We start from the raw sequence: 14,078 nt of genomic DNA, 5'->3' as shown, positions 1-14,078 counted from the left end.
TTAGAAAAATAATAATAATATATAAAAATAGAAATTATTCATATATAAAGTCTAAAAACTAAAAAATAAATACTATTTTCTCAATTTCTATTTCTCCCCTTTTTACTACTCACACTCTCTCTCCCACACAAATTAAAAAAAATTCTTACCTTCTCTCCATTAATTCTTTTTTTATCAAACTCTCTCTCTCACTAACTCTTTCTTATCAAACTTTCTCCCACCAACTCTCTCTTATCAAACTCTCTCTAATTAACTCTCTTAAAAACTCTCCCTCTCCCTCACCGACTACCACCTCTTTCCCTCTTTAACATAGTTTTTTAATTTTTGTTTTCTCTCCATGTCTCTCTCTATCCTCTTCCCCTCTCTCTCTTCTTCCCTCTCCCTCTTACTGCTACAATCTACAAACTCTATCTCTTTCTCCTTCTCTCTCTCTTTCCCCCTCTCTCTTTTTCCCTCTCTTTCCCTCTCTCGCTCCATCTCTCTCTTTCTCTCTATTTCCCTCTCTCTTGCTCTATATCTCTCTCTCTTTCTCTCTCTTTCCCTCTCTCTCTTCCTCCCTCTCTTTCTCTCTCTTGCTCCCTCTCTTTCTCTCTCCTTTTCCCCTTTCTTTCTCTCTTACCCATGCTCGTCTCGGGCGGGATCGGCCGATATGGTCGATCCCGACCCAAAACGAATCGGGTATCGGCCGTTCCGGTCGGTACCTGACCAAAACCAATCAAGGCCGATCCCGATCTGTTTCGGCCGATCCCACTCGGGATCGGCCGAAACTAGGAACCATGATATTAACCATATTGGCTATGAACACAATTTTGATTTTTCTTTTGTGGAGACTGTGTATAAATTGGATCTAACCTGAATATAACCTGGGACACTATAATGATGCCCTATTGTCCTTAGCGCTATATTTCACATTCTATTCCCATTTTCATCTCTCTTTTTTCTTTTTGTTTCTCTTTGGTTTCTTCACTTGATCATTTTTTTATCTTTCCTTCACCTTTGTTGCAAAGGTGGTTGTTAACCTCCTCTACAGGTGGCTTCCTTCCACCTTTGTTCTAAAGGTGATGACAGCAATGATCACATGTATTTACTTAATCTATCGTTCTTAGTATTTTCAGTCTTACTATTATATTATTGTTATCTTATGTGGGTAATCTAAATTTTCTTGTCCTTGTCATTTTTTATGAACTTTATGATTTGTCTATTTGTATGTGTGATATTATTTTTTAGAATTTAAGAAAATAATCTGAAACTGAAATGGTTGATATCGAAATGGATGATACAGCTGGTGCATATTGTTTTTTCGAATGTCCGACACAAACATTGATACCGACATTCAGAACTTTAATAGATCACCCTCTAGAGGATAGATAATGTTTATATACACTGATTATTGTTTTTGAGCTTTCTTCAGAGTTGAGTTTATGGGATCTACTCTTTCAATTTGTTCTTTTGAGTTAAGTGCTTACAAAATGCAAAATGGTTAACAAAATTGCCAAAATAGGATTGCTGTCTTTATGAAAGGAGAATGAGCAAATTGTTGGTAGAGAACAGGTGTCTCTATTGTTTTTCTCCTAATTACTGAAGTTTTCTAAGAATAATGACTTTGACTTAGACAACTAACATAATATTTTAACAACTAATATGATATTTTATTTTGAATTGTTTGCAATGCCTTCAATATTCAAATTTACTGAAAGTAAATCTGATAGGCTTAGAAGAAAGAACTAAAACTAGATTAAGAGATGTGTCTTGTTACCTTTTCTAAAAATTGGTCGAATGTCATAACAGTAGGATAATAGTTGTTTCACATCAATTTGTGGTAACCGCCAACTTGGCTTGGTCAAGCTTATTTTATCATCCATTCTAGTAGATTTTATCATTTGAAATTACATTAGTTAGATAATTTGATATATCATGTGCATAGAAAATATTTCTTGAAGTTGTTTTTTCTTTAATAATGGCCGTATTTGTTGTCATAGAAAGTAGCAGATTGCAGTTTTTATAACTATCATTAACCTATAATCTATTGGGAATATAGTATAGTAGTGGCCAATCATGATCGGTCAAGTGGAAAGACCCAGTTTTTGCGGGTTACATTCTGCTGTATGATTGTTCTTCTTCCTTCCATCACGTTGAATCTCATATTCAATATTAAGGCATGGGACTCTAGGTTCACATATAGGTAAAAGGAACCAAAATTGGAAAGGTATAAGAACCAAAATTTGTGATTCTTAAATGTCTTTAAAAGGAACTTTCTTGATTATTAATGAAGATCTTATGTCATATCATAATAATAGGCAATATGGCTTGCTTTTGGAATAAATTGGATTGTGGTGATCCTAGATATTATTATGTTACATATATGACAACAAATTATAGTCTACCTTGAATTAGAAATGCTGCTATCCTTTCTTTTCTTCCAAAACATGATATAGGATTGTGAAATTTCAGGGTTAGGGGTTGTTAAGTAAGAAGGCAATCTAGATATGGAAAGCAGTAAGAAACCAAGGTCATTAATTTCTTTTATTGTGAAAAAATTACCCTCATGGTAGAGAGAAAAAAAATGGATCCAAACGGATCAATTTATTGCAATAAAATTACAATTACAAGAAAACTTCCCTAAGGCTAGACACCGTTGCTAATTGATTTAAAGGAACAATTAGTGATATGCTTTGACCATTTATTCATGATCCTAGATTGTACAATTCGATATAAGTGGATTTGCCCACGAATTTTCAATTAACACAAAATTGCATTAACAAATTGGTTGAACCAGACCTGCAGAAGGTTAAGATATCATGTTAACATTCTAGCAGAAACAATATTGGAAACCATTTAGTGCCATCTAAATAGATAGCAAGTTACTCAGTTTTGCAATCTTTTCCTGATATGAAGTTTGGAAAGGTGCCCAATACAATGGTTATCCTTGTACAGTTTAAAGAGGTTTGTCATATTTTCTCATTTCTGGCTTACATGCAGGGACATTTGCAGGATTTTGGATTCCCGAAGGATCAGAATGTTTAAACTTGCTGACTACGTAAATCGAGAAAGATTTCTTGTACATTAGGGGTTGCCAGCAGAACTATCAAGAATTCTCATTTGTCTGGCGTATATCTTATATCTGGTGGCGTCCTGCATGAACTTGCCTATTGCATTTTATAGTACGTATGGCAACTCAATGCATTTTACTTCTCAGTGTTTTGATCTTTCGTTGTGTGGTAAACTAGTCTGCTGGACCAGTTTAATATAATTCTGGAGAATAACAAGACTAGATTGAGCAACCTATTGAACTTGCCTGTAACAACTATAGCAAGTATGCTCAGGTTACTGAGCGGAAGGAATAGTGCGGGTGAATTTAATATGATGACTGATTTTGAGTATTCTGAAATTGCAATTGAATACTTCATAATATTTGATATCTGTAATCGTAAAAATGTGTACGCTTAATATAGGAAACGAAGTAACACGCGCAGAATTCTGATTAGTTGTCCAAAAATGGCTTCTTTCAGCTTAAGGGTCAACTTATGGAAGAATTCCAGACTATTCCTGCATCTGTTCCATTAATACTCGCCTCCGAGTGCAGTTGGGTGTATAGAAAGTAATAACTCAACTTGTTGCTATAATTGTTGAATGATGGTACATTTATAATCAAGCATTGGTTTGTTGCCAAGGCTTCTCGAGTCACCAGAATTTGTTATTCTAACAACTGAGCTATTAGTGGTTTGTTATCCTACCAAACAATTGTTAAGGAAACAACCTACAGTTGTTGTACAAGACACATGGTGAGGTAAACAGCTGTTAAGCTACGTGGATTGGTGTACCATCTGCTGCACCAATTTTGGAGCACAGAAGTGTAAACCAGTTGCAAGAGAGTGATTTGGTAAGGATGTCAGCCAATTGGTCCTGCGTGCTAACATGAGAGACGTGACGAATTCCTTTGCGCACTAGATCTCTAACAAAGTGGAGATCAATAGCAATGTGTTTTATGCGACAGTGAAACACAGGATTAAAACTGAGTTGAGTGGCACCAATGTTGTCACAGAGAATTTTTTAGCCGAAATTGAGAGCCCGAGTTCTTGCAAAACAGAGAATCTAAACTATCTCAGAAGAGGTTGTAGCTAGAGCTCTATATTCAGCTTCCGTAGAGGAGTGAGCAACACCACGTTGCTTTCAAGTACTCCACGAGATATGGCTATCACCGAAGAAGATGATGTAGGCAGAGGTGGAAGTCCGATCATCTGGGTTGAGCATCAGTGAAGCCTCGTAGAGAAAGGGATTTGGACTTGGCAAGTAAGACCCCATGGTTGATCGTGCTCTTAAGGCATCGGAGAACACATTTGGTAGCTGTCCAATGAAGTTGAGATGGTTGATGCATGAACTATGCTAGTTTGTTGACTACGAAGGCAACATCTGGTCGTGTTAGTGCAAGGTATTGGAGAGCCCCAATAACTCGACAGTACTCAGTAGTGTCAATTGATGGTGAGCCATCATGAAGTGTGAGAGAGTTCTTAGAGCCCAGTGGAGTGGAGACAGTCTTCACACCACTCATTTGAGTGCGATGAAGAAGATCCCGGATGTATTTGTGTTGGGAAAGGAATAGACCACGCGAAGTAGGTATCACCTCAACACCAAGAGAATAGTGAAGTTGGCCAAGATCTTTTAAAGAGAACCGGTCTCCAAGCTTCTTGACGATGGTGTTAATGGCTGCACTGTCATTGGTAGTGAGGATGCAATCATCCACATACACTAGAAAATAGATGATAGTGTCTTCATGCCGAAGAATGAAGAGAGAGGAATCGGATTTTGAGTTGATGAAACTAAGATGACTGAGATATAAACTTAGTTCGTGATACAATGCAATGCACGTCGCGCTTGCTTTAATCCATAGATGAATTTGCAAAGCCTGCATACATAATAGGGATTAGCAGTATCACGAAAGCCTGGAGGTTGCATTAGAAAGACATCCTCGGTTAGATTGCCATGGAGAAATGCATAGTCAACGTCAAGTTGCCGGAGAGGCCAGCCATTACTCACAACAATGACAAGGATAGTTCAAACTATGATAGGCCTGATGACTGGACTGAATGTCTCTGTATAGTCAAGCCATTGATGAAAGCCGTTGGCTACGAGACGAGCCTTGTACCAGTGAATACTACCATCGGGGCTGTGTTTGATACGAAAAACCCATTTGTAGTTTACCAAATTTTGCTTGGGAGTCTGAGGAACTAGTTCCAAAGTACCATGCTGTTACGAACCGGACTAATGAGAGAGTTAAATTGGGTATTTAGATTTGAAGGGAGTTCTTGATGTGATAGAAGGGATGGAAGAGGGATGATATAAAGATAGGGATACTTGCGATTAGATAAGAGAATAGGACGAAGGGAAAAGAATGGGTCACTCCTAGAAGAAGTAGGGCCATGATAGATGAGGAGAATGATCTAACCAATGTAGGCTAGGAGATGATATGAAGTTAGGGAAAGAAGAAGAAGAAGAAGAAGAAAGAGAAAGAGAGGGAGATAAGGAGAAAGAAGATGGATTCATAACATAACCCAACTAGGGTGCACTCCACAATACTTAGAGGCTACCCTTTGGACCCAAACAACAAAAATAAAGCCCTAAAAACTAAGTGTTCTCACCGCGGCGCGTTCGAATGCGCCAGAGGCAGTTCAAACGTGTAAATCTTGTTCTCTGTCTTTGCAAATGCATGCAGGTGTTCGAATGGACTCGAGGTTGTTTGAATGCACAAATCATGTTCTCTGTTTTTGTGAATGCGTGTAGGCGTTCGCATAGTGCATTCGAACGCAGTCCTAGGTGTTCGAACACCCCCCGGCAAAAAGCCTTATTGTCGAAAGCAAATTTATTTCTTCCGTGATACGATCTCCCCTTAGGCCAAGGCTCGATCTATCCCGATTTTTAGATCTAAACAGGATTTGGTATGGAACTTTGAAAATAGATCCTGAAAGATGCAGCCATCAGATAGACGCGAAATTTTGATGAAGCCTTAAAAACGAGCTTTCCAGCAAATCTAGTTTTAGGCGAATCGGACGGTGGGATCTCTAGATATCGTCCGATTAGTAGACGGACATTAGGAATTCCTTCTTTGGATCCATGGATGGAGGCATGAGATCCTAGGTGATGATAGATGGAGGTTGACCGGCGGTAATGGGGTGGCACCGGTGAATACGTGGAGGTGGAAGAGTTATGGGTGATGGTAGGGGTTAGGGCAAGGTGATAGATAGATTGGAAGAATGGAGAAGGGTAGGCCGCCCCTAAGGGACTAGGGTGATTGGCCGGTCGAGGGAGGCTAAAAGGGGCGATGCCGAGGAACGAGAGAACGAGAGAGAAGAAGATGAAGGAGGCTAGGGCAAAACTTAATTCATTTAATAATCATTTCATGGTTGCCATCCATACCTTTAGAGGCTAATCAAACAATTCAAAATTGGCAATTATTAATCCTAAAATAGTAGAGTTTTGTTGATCGCGTTCAAACGCGCCTTATCGCGTTCAAATACACATTTTGCATTCTCTGTATGTGCGAACACGATCGTGTTCGAACGCACATTTCACACTCTCTGTATGTGCGAACCTAATGCGGGCGTTTACAAGCGCGTTCGAATGCACTCCACCCGTGTTCGAACGTGACATACCGAAAACTTATTTTTCTATGAATTAAACACTAAAGCAAGAATAAAAGACACCTCTAAAGTGTATCTATGCTCGAGACGACATCGGTGAAGTCCGAATCATATCAATCCACCACGCTTCTGCAACCTTGTCCTCAAGGTGTGGAATTAGGGAAGCGATCATTGAACTCTGACCCAAGCTCCTCCATGATTTGATCCTCTGCACGGGTTCCCCACATATCTAAAAATAGAGGAAGGGTTGGTGTTGAAAAGGATGCGAACTCACTTGTATCCGGCTAGCGAGAAAGGGCATCGGCTGCTCGGGTTCTCGATTCCCTTTTTATAGACTAGCTTGTAGTCATACCCAAGGAGTTTCGTGACCCATCGTTGTTGTGCTGGGGTGTGCACACGTTGCTCCATGAAGTAGGGTCACCATTTGGTGACGGCGTGTAGAATTGCTAGCATTTCACGCTCGTAGGTGGATAGCTGTCGCGACTAGTTCGACAATGCCTTGCTCATATAAGCTACGGGCTTGCCATCTTGCATCAATACAGCTCCAATGCCTTCACCCGAAGCATGGCATTCCACCACGAAGGGCTTGTTGAAATCTGCCAGAGCCAAAACCGGTGCGGTAGACATAGCTATCTTTAATGCTTCAAAAGCCTTCATCACCTTGCTCGTCCATTAAAACCCTCCTTTTATGAGTAAGGAGGTCAGCAGGGCAGCAATCTTGCTGTAGTTGGTAACGAATCACTAATAGTACCCCGTCAACCCAAGGAATCCTCTCAATTCCCGCTGATTAGTGGGAGTTGGCCAATCCACCATATTTTTGATCTTGCTTGGATTGGCTTCCACTCCTCTCGCTGAGATTATATGACCCAAGTACTCCACTCGTAGCTCACTCGATAGGCACTTACTCATCTTGACTTTTAACTAGTTTTGTCGCAAGATATTTAACACCTCATGCACATGCCTCAAGTGCTCGCTCCAATTCCTGCTATACACTAGAATATCGTCAAAGAAGATGAGCATGTACAAACACAAGAGTGGGCAAAAAAGGTCATTCATCAACACTTGGAAGGTAGCCGGTGCATTGGTGAGCCCAAACGGCATGACTCGACGCGGATTTGATGGTATCCTGCTCTTAAGTCAAGTTTGCTGAAGTAGGCCGACCCTGTAAGTTCATCCAGCAACTCCTCGATTATCAGTATTGGGTACCGGTCTTTGACGGTGATCGCATTTAAGGCTCGGTAGTCGACGCAAAACTGCCAACTCCCGTCTTTCTTCCGAACCAGTAGCACCGGCGATGAGTAGGCACTTATACTCGGTTGAATAATTCCTTGCTCTAGCATTTCCATCACCAATTTGTTGATCTCCTCCTTCTGGACATGTGGGTACTGATATGGCCGAACATTTGCCGATTCAGCCCCTGGAATGATTTGAATGAGATGGTCATGCCAACGGGTCAATAGTAGTCCTTGGGGCTCCTAAAAGAGATCCTTGAATTCCTACAGCAGCTCTTGCATCTCAGTGGGTATTTTCCTTGATGGTGGATGTTCTGGTTCAATAACAATCATTTGCAAGCTTTGAAGTCATTGGGTCCCCAAGACAATGTCGGCACCTTGCTAGGCCAACGGATAAAGATCCAATATAAAAGTTTGGCCTTACACCTTCAATTCCACACCTCCATAAATGAAATTTGCTCGCAAGGTGGTGCCATCTCCAATCGTCACATCAAACCCGTCCGTGGGTTTCGACTCGAGCCCAATCTTCCTAAAAAGCCTCTTGTCCATGAAGTTGTGGGTGGACTCGGTGTCGATCAAGATCCTCACTATGGTTGTCTTGATTACACTATTCACCTGCAAAGTCTTTGGCGCGACTGTCCCTAAATAGGCATGGAGGGAGATTTTGGCTATTATGTCCTCCACGGGTTGCTCCTCAGCTACTCCTCCTTGATGTCTAGCCACACCTTCATCTTCAGTTACAATCTCATCCTCTACCTCCTCTAATCCATCTATTAGCATCACCGATCCCATTGGTTTAGCGCAGCGATGTTCGGGTACAAATTTAACAACGAAAACATAGGCCTTTGGCTCTTCGTTCCTCCACTTGAGCAGGTGTGAGTGCTCGTACCGGACCTCTAGGGGCGTACTTCACATCTTAGGATGGCTTCATGGGTGCTCGAGGAGGCACCATTGCAGTAGTGTTTCTTGGTACGCCGATAATATTTCCTACAGCTGTGGTTGGTTGAACTAGATTGCAGCAGTGTTTCTTGGTATTATCGGCGTACTTCACATCTTAGGATGGCTTCATGGGTGCTCGAGGAGGCACCATTGCAGCAGTGTTTCTTGGTACGCCGATAATATTTCCTACAGCTATGGTTGGTTGAACTGGATTGCAACTTCCTTGGCTTGTCCAGTTCTGTTTGAGGTGTAACTTCATGGCTCGATGTTTGTCTTCCATGAGTACTGCATCTTCGAATGCCTCCTTTAAGGTTCTAGGCCTTAAACTCCTCACGTCGGCTTGTATGTCTCCCCACAGCTCGGAGATGAAGGTGTGCGCGAAGTTGCTGATCCATCCATAGGGGTTGGCATCAGCTACTTATCCTCTCAAATTCTTCTTGGTATGCCCCAACTGTGGTCCTTTGCATCGTCTTTGAGAGGAGAGCATCGAACTCTTCATACCCTGATGCTCCAAATCGCTGCGTGATATCGGCACAAAAGTCAGCCTAAGTTTCAATCGTCTCATGGGCATTGGCTGCTCGAAACCAATGAAGCACTACATCTTCAAGGTGGAAGCTCACAAGCGTCACCTTATATTCTTCCGCTATATCTTGGTACATGAAGAATTGTTCCACCCTATACAACCAATCGATCGAATCACCATCTTTGAACTTTGGAAATTCGAGATGCACGATTTGCCCATGGATACCGTTGTCTCAATCTAGATCACATCCCATTCCTTGTCTAACCGGAGGAGGATGCACCATGAATGGCTGATGATCCCTCCTTCGATTTTGGTTAACTCGACGCGGTTCCAGTTCGTATTGTCCCGCCCACGGATCTATATCTCCAAGACGATCTCCATAGTGGTTCACTCGTCGGATGGGCGCACCGGCAACTAGGCTTGGTGGAATCATCCTTGCTTGTCTCTGCCCATATGGTGGTGGCAGCAGAGGCTCTTGTGGTTGCAAATTTTGAACCGATGGCGGCGGGTTCATGGCGGTGGACTTGCGTCGTGGGGTCAATGGTGCATTTCCGTTCACCATGTCTTCCCTTGTCGCCCGTAATTCCCACATTATCTCCATCATCATCTAGTTGTTGATGGCCATTTTTTTGAAAAGAGACCCCAATATGGCTTGAACGCTAGGCTCTTGTGTATTCAGATTTGGTCGGGCAGTTGCGGGTGGAAATTCCCGCAACCGTTTCCCCCTCCTCTATTAGGGAAATCTCATCTTCCTCATCTCGCCGTGCAGCCATAGCCTTAGTTGTTGTCATAGGAAGCATGTGTCCAAGGAACGGTGGCTCTGATACCAACTTGATATGATCTCCCCGTAGGATAAGGCTCGATCTATCCCGATTTTCAGATCTGGATAGGATTTGGCACAAAACTTTGAAAATAGATCTCGAAAGATATAGCCATCGGATTGATATGAAATTTTGATATGTGGAAGTTCTTGAAATAAGCTTTCTAAAAAATCTAGTTTCAGGCGAATCGGACGGTGGGATATCTAGATATTGTCTCATTAGTAGACGGACGTTAGGAAGTCCTTCTTTGGATCCGTGGATGGAGGCACGAGATCCTAGGTGATGATGGATGGAGGTGGATCGGTGGTAATGGGGTGGCACCGGTGAATACGTGGAGGTGGAAGGGTTATGGGTGATGGTAGGAGTTAGGGCAAGGTGATAGATAGATTAGAAGAAGGGAGAGGGGTGGGCCGCCTTATGGGACTAGGGTGATTGGCTGGTTGAAGGAGGCTAGAAGCGGCGACGCTGGAGAACGAGAGAATGAGAGAGCAGAAGATGAAGGAGGCTAGGGCAAAACTCAATTCATTCAATAATTATTCCATGGTTGCCATCCATACCTTTATAGGCTAACCAAACAATTCAAATTTGACAATTATTAACCCTAAAATAGTAGATTTTCATCGACCACGTTCGAACAAGCCCGATCGCGTTGGAATGCATATTTTTTGTTCTCTGTATGTGCGAACGCAATGCAGGCATTCGCAGGCGCATTCAAACGCAATATTCAGACGCACATTTTGCACTCTCTGTATGTGCGAACCTAATGCAGGCGTTCATAAGCGCGTTCGAACGTACTCCACCTGTGTTCACAAGCGCGTTCGAACGCACTCCACCTGCGTTTGAACGCGACATACCGAAAACTTATTTTTCTATAAATTAAACACTAAAATAAGAATAAAAGATTCCCCTAAAGTGTATTTATGTTCGAGACAACATCGGTGAAGTCTGAATCGTATCATTCCGATTCAACTTGATCCAGCTCTAGTTGTATCAATCCACCACGCTTCTGTCACCTTGACCTCAAGCTGAGAAATTTGGAAAGCTATGTCCCCGCTAGGGGTGAAAACGAGTCAGATTAACTCCGACCCGACCTGCTATCTGACCCGATTCGGATCGGATTCGGATAAAAAATTTCTATCCAATTAGGATACGGATTCAGATACGGGTTGGATATATTTTTCGGATTCGGATACGGATATCGGATATCCGTTTATCCGCATATTTTTTTAAATAATTTACAGTTTTTAGTTTGCTTATTTAAATAGTAAATATTAATATTATTACTAATAATACATTATATATTATTTATAGAGATTAATTTCTCTAATTTTATAAATTTGACATACAAAAAAATTATTTATCGTAAAACTCTTAATAAGTTTGTGTTAATTATATATAAATAAAATATTATAATTATTTTAAATTCAATCAATATCCGTTTAAGATCCGAAAATATTCTGTATCCGTTTAGTTAGGATATGGTTTTAAATTTTGCTATCCGTCTAATATCTGTATCCGAATTCGTATCCGGACTAAAAATATGGATTCAGATATGGGTTAAGCACTATCCGATCCGTATCCGATCCGTTTTCACCCCTAGTCCCCGCCCATATGGCAAGCATGATATACATGGCGAGATAAGTCAGAGCATTAAATACGTACTCAAAATAATTTATCCCAGATATAAACTATATTTATAATTTAAATAATCTGATAAGATCTACAAAGGTTACCATAAATCATCAATATTATAACTAATATGCGGATAAAAATATAATCTCACATGTACATTATATCTTAATATATAAATTTGAGGCTAATATAGTGAGATATAAATATGGCAAATACTTCAATGCACCTTTAAAAATTATAACCTTAATCCAACGGCTATAATAGGTAGTTTTCATACCCGGTACCGGTTTCCCGGTACCGGTTCCAAAACTACATTACGTAAAAAAAAGTATATTAGTTAAGAAGATTAATTATGTGTGCCTAACTTCCCAATTTTCTTGTTATACCCGAAACCAGTACCGGTTCCAAAACTACATTAAGTAAAAAAAAGTATATTAGTTAAGAAGATTAATTATGTGTGCCTAACTTCCCAATTTTCTTGTTATACCCTTGAAAATCTTAACTATTAGATCTTCATCAAAGTGATTGATAAGTACAGAAGAAGTGCTCTACAAGTTTTTTTTTCTTCCGTTAAAATTTCTCTCTTAAATATAATTATACCTTAATTATAGGAGATATTATTTAATATTAAATAATTTAAATTTGATTATTTGATAATAAACTTTAATTTAAATATAATTCTCTATCTCTATCTATTAAAATTTAATTTAAATCAATCTTAAACTAATGAGAGATATATGTAAATAATAAAAAATAATTAAAAAGATAAAATATAATTAAATTTTTATCAACTTAATTATAAAAGTCATCAATACCCTTATTTTGATATATATACATTACTCTAAGTAAATGATATATATGTCTTTTACTTAATAAAATATTAAGATAATATAATTATTAAAAAATAATGTGCAAGATTATATATCTAAAAAAAATTACCTGCTGAACCGGTAATATCTTTCATTCCTATTATACCCTTAAAGATCTTAACCGTTAGATCTTCATCAAATTGATTGATAAAGAATTAATTCGATTGCACATAAGAAACCCTCTATAAATATACATCCGTAGGCATTTACTTTGGTCCTTCCAAGGTTTCGTTTTAGCAAACCTAATTTTTTAAGCTAAATTTGACTCTATCTTACTAAACAGTCAAAGAAGAAATATGGAGTTTTACTTCATATTACTACTGAAACTAACACCTAAGAATGTGGTGACTATTACCATTATCTTCTGACATGAATCAGCCAATAAAAGAGAATTGGTGAGAGTCTATTAAGTTTAGGCATTTGTTTTTTTAATAAATTTTTAAATTTTGTTGTTAATAGTTTAGCTACTTTCGTCTTACTAGCAAGAGTGGACACCCCGTCTTACTTATATTGAGCCACTCAGAAACACAATTTTGACAGGTCCTCAACTTGTTTGCCTTTCCATACTACGATTTGGACACACAAAAATGCACCACTACAATATTGCATATTTACTAATGTAACTTTTAAACAAGTTCATTAGAACTATCATTGGTCTAACCATAAAAGCACTACAATAACTATTTGTCACCTATACATAAAACTCTAATTCGTAGATTATAAACTATGAACCTAAATGTTTTTGTTTTTCATTTCTCAACAAAATAGAAAAGTTAAACTCAATACTAGTATAGTAGAGCTTATACTAGTATAAATTATTTTAGTATTTAGTTATATACTTATATATTATGTAATAATTATATTTGATGTGATATATGGTAAAAATAATAATACAAACTACTAAAATACTTTCATGGATGGATGTGGAGAAAGAAAATTGAATAAAAAAGAGTGACTAGAATAATAATTCATTAAAGATAAGTGATATTTTTTCAAGGAGAAAATGAAACTCCACCCTATTTTTCTAAAAGGGATACATCTTTCGAAGAAAGGAGATTCCTCCTGAAAGAAAGTGCTGGAACCTTGGCTTCGTCAGTAGTAGTGTGCCCCTTCTGCCCCCATAGGGGAAGCTTCGGCTTCTCCTACCCCTTTTGCTCCAGTGGGAGATGCTTTGGTTTCGCCTACCCCTTCTACCCCCTTGGGGATAAACTCGCTTGCTCCTATCCTGGGTCACTGAGACCTCTTGAGTCTACTTCTAGGTTGCCTAGTTCTCCTGGCCCAACCCCTAGAAATTTCAATGGAAGCTTTGACAATGGTGGAGGCAAGGTGGCTGATGCCCAGAGGATAGCCCCATAACCCGTGCTTGTTCTAGGTTTTTGGGCGCAGGCGGCGAAAGGCAATAGCCCAGCAAATCTGTGCCAGAAACT

This window comes from Typha latifolia, chromosome 5 (assembly GCF_019914945.1).
Source record: "Typha latifolia isolate L0001 chromosome 5, TyphaL0001v2, whole genome shotgun sequence".
In the NCBI taxonomy this organism is placed as follows: Eukaryota; Viridiplantae; Streptophyta; class Magnoliopsida; order Poales; family Typhaceae; genus Typha; species Typha latifolia.
The sequence above is the reverse complement of the archived record's forward strand: the minus strand, read 5'-3'. Positions refer to the sequence as shown.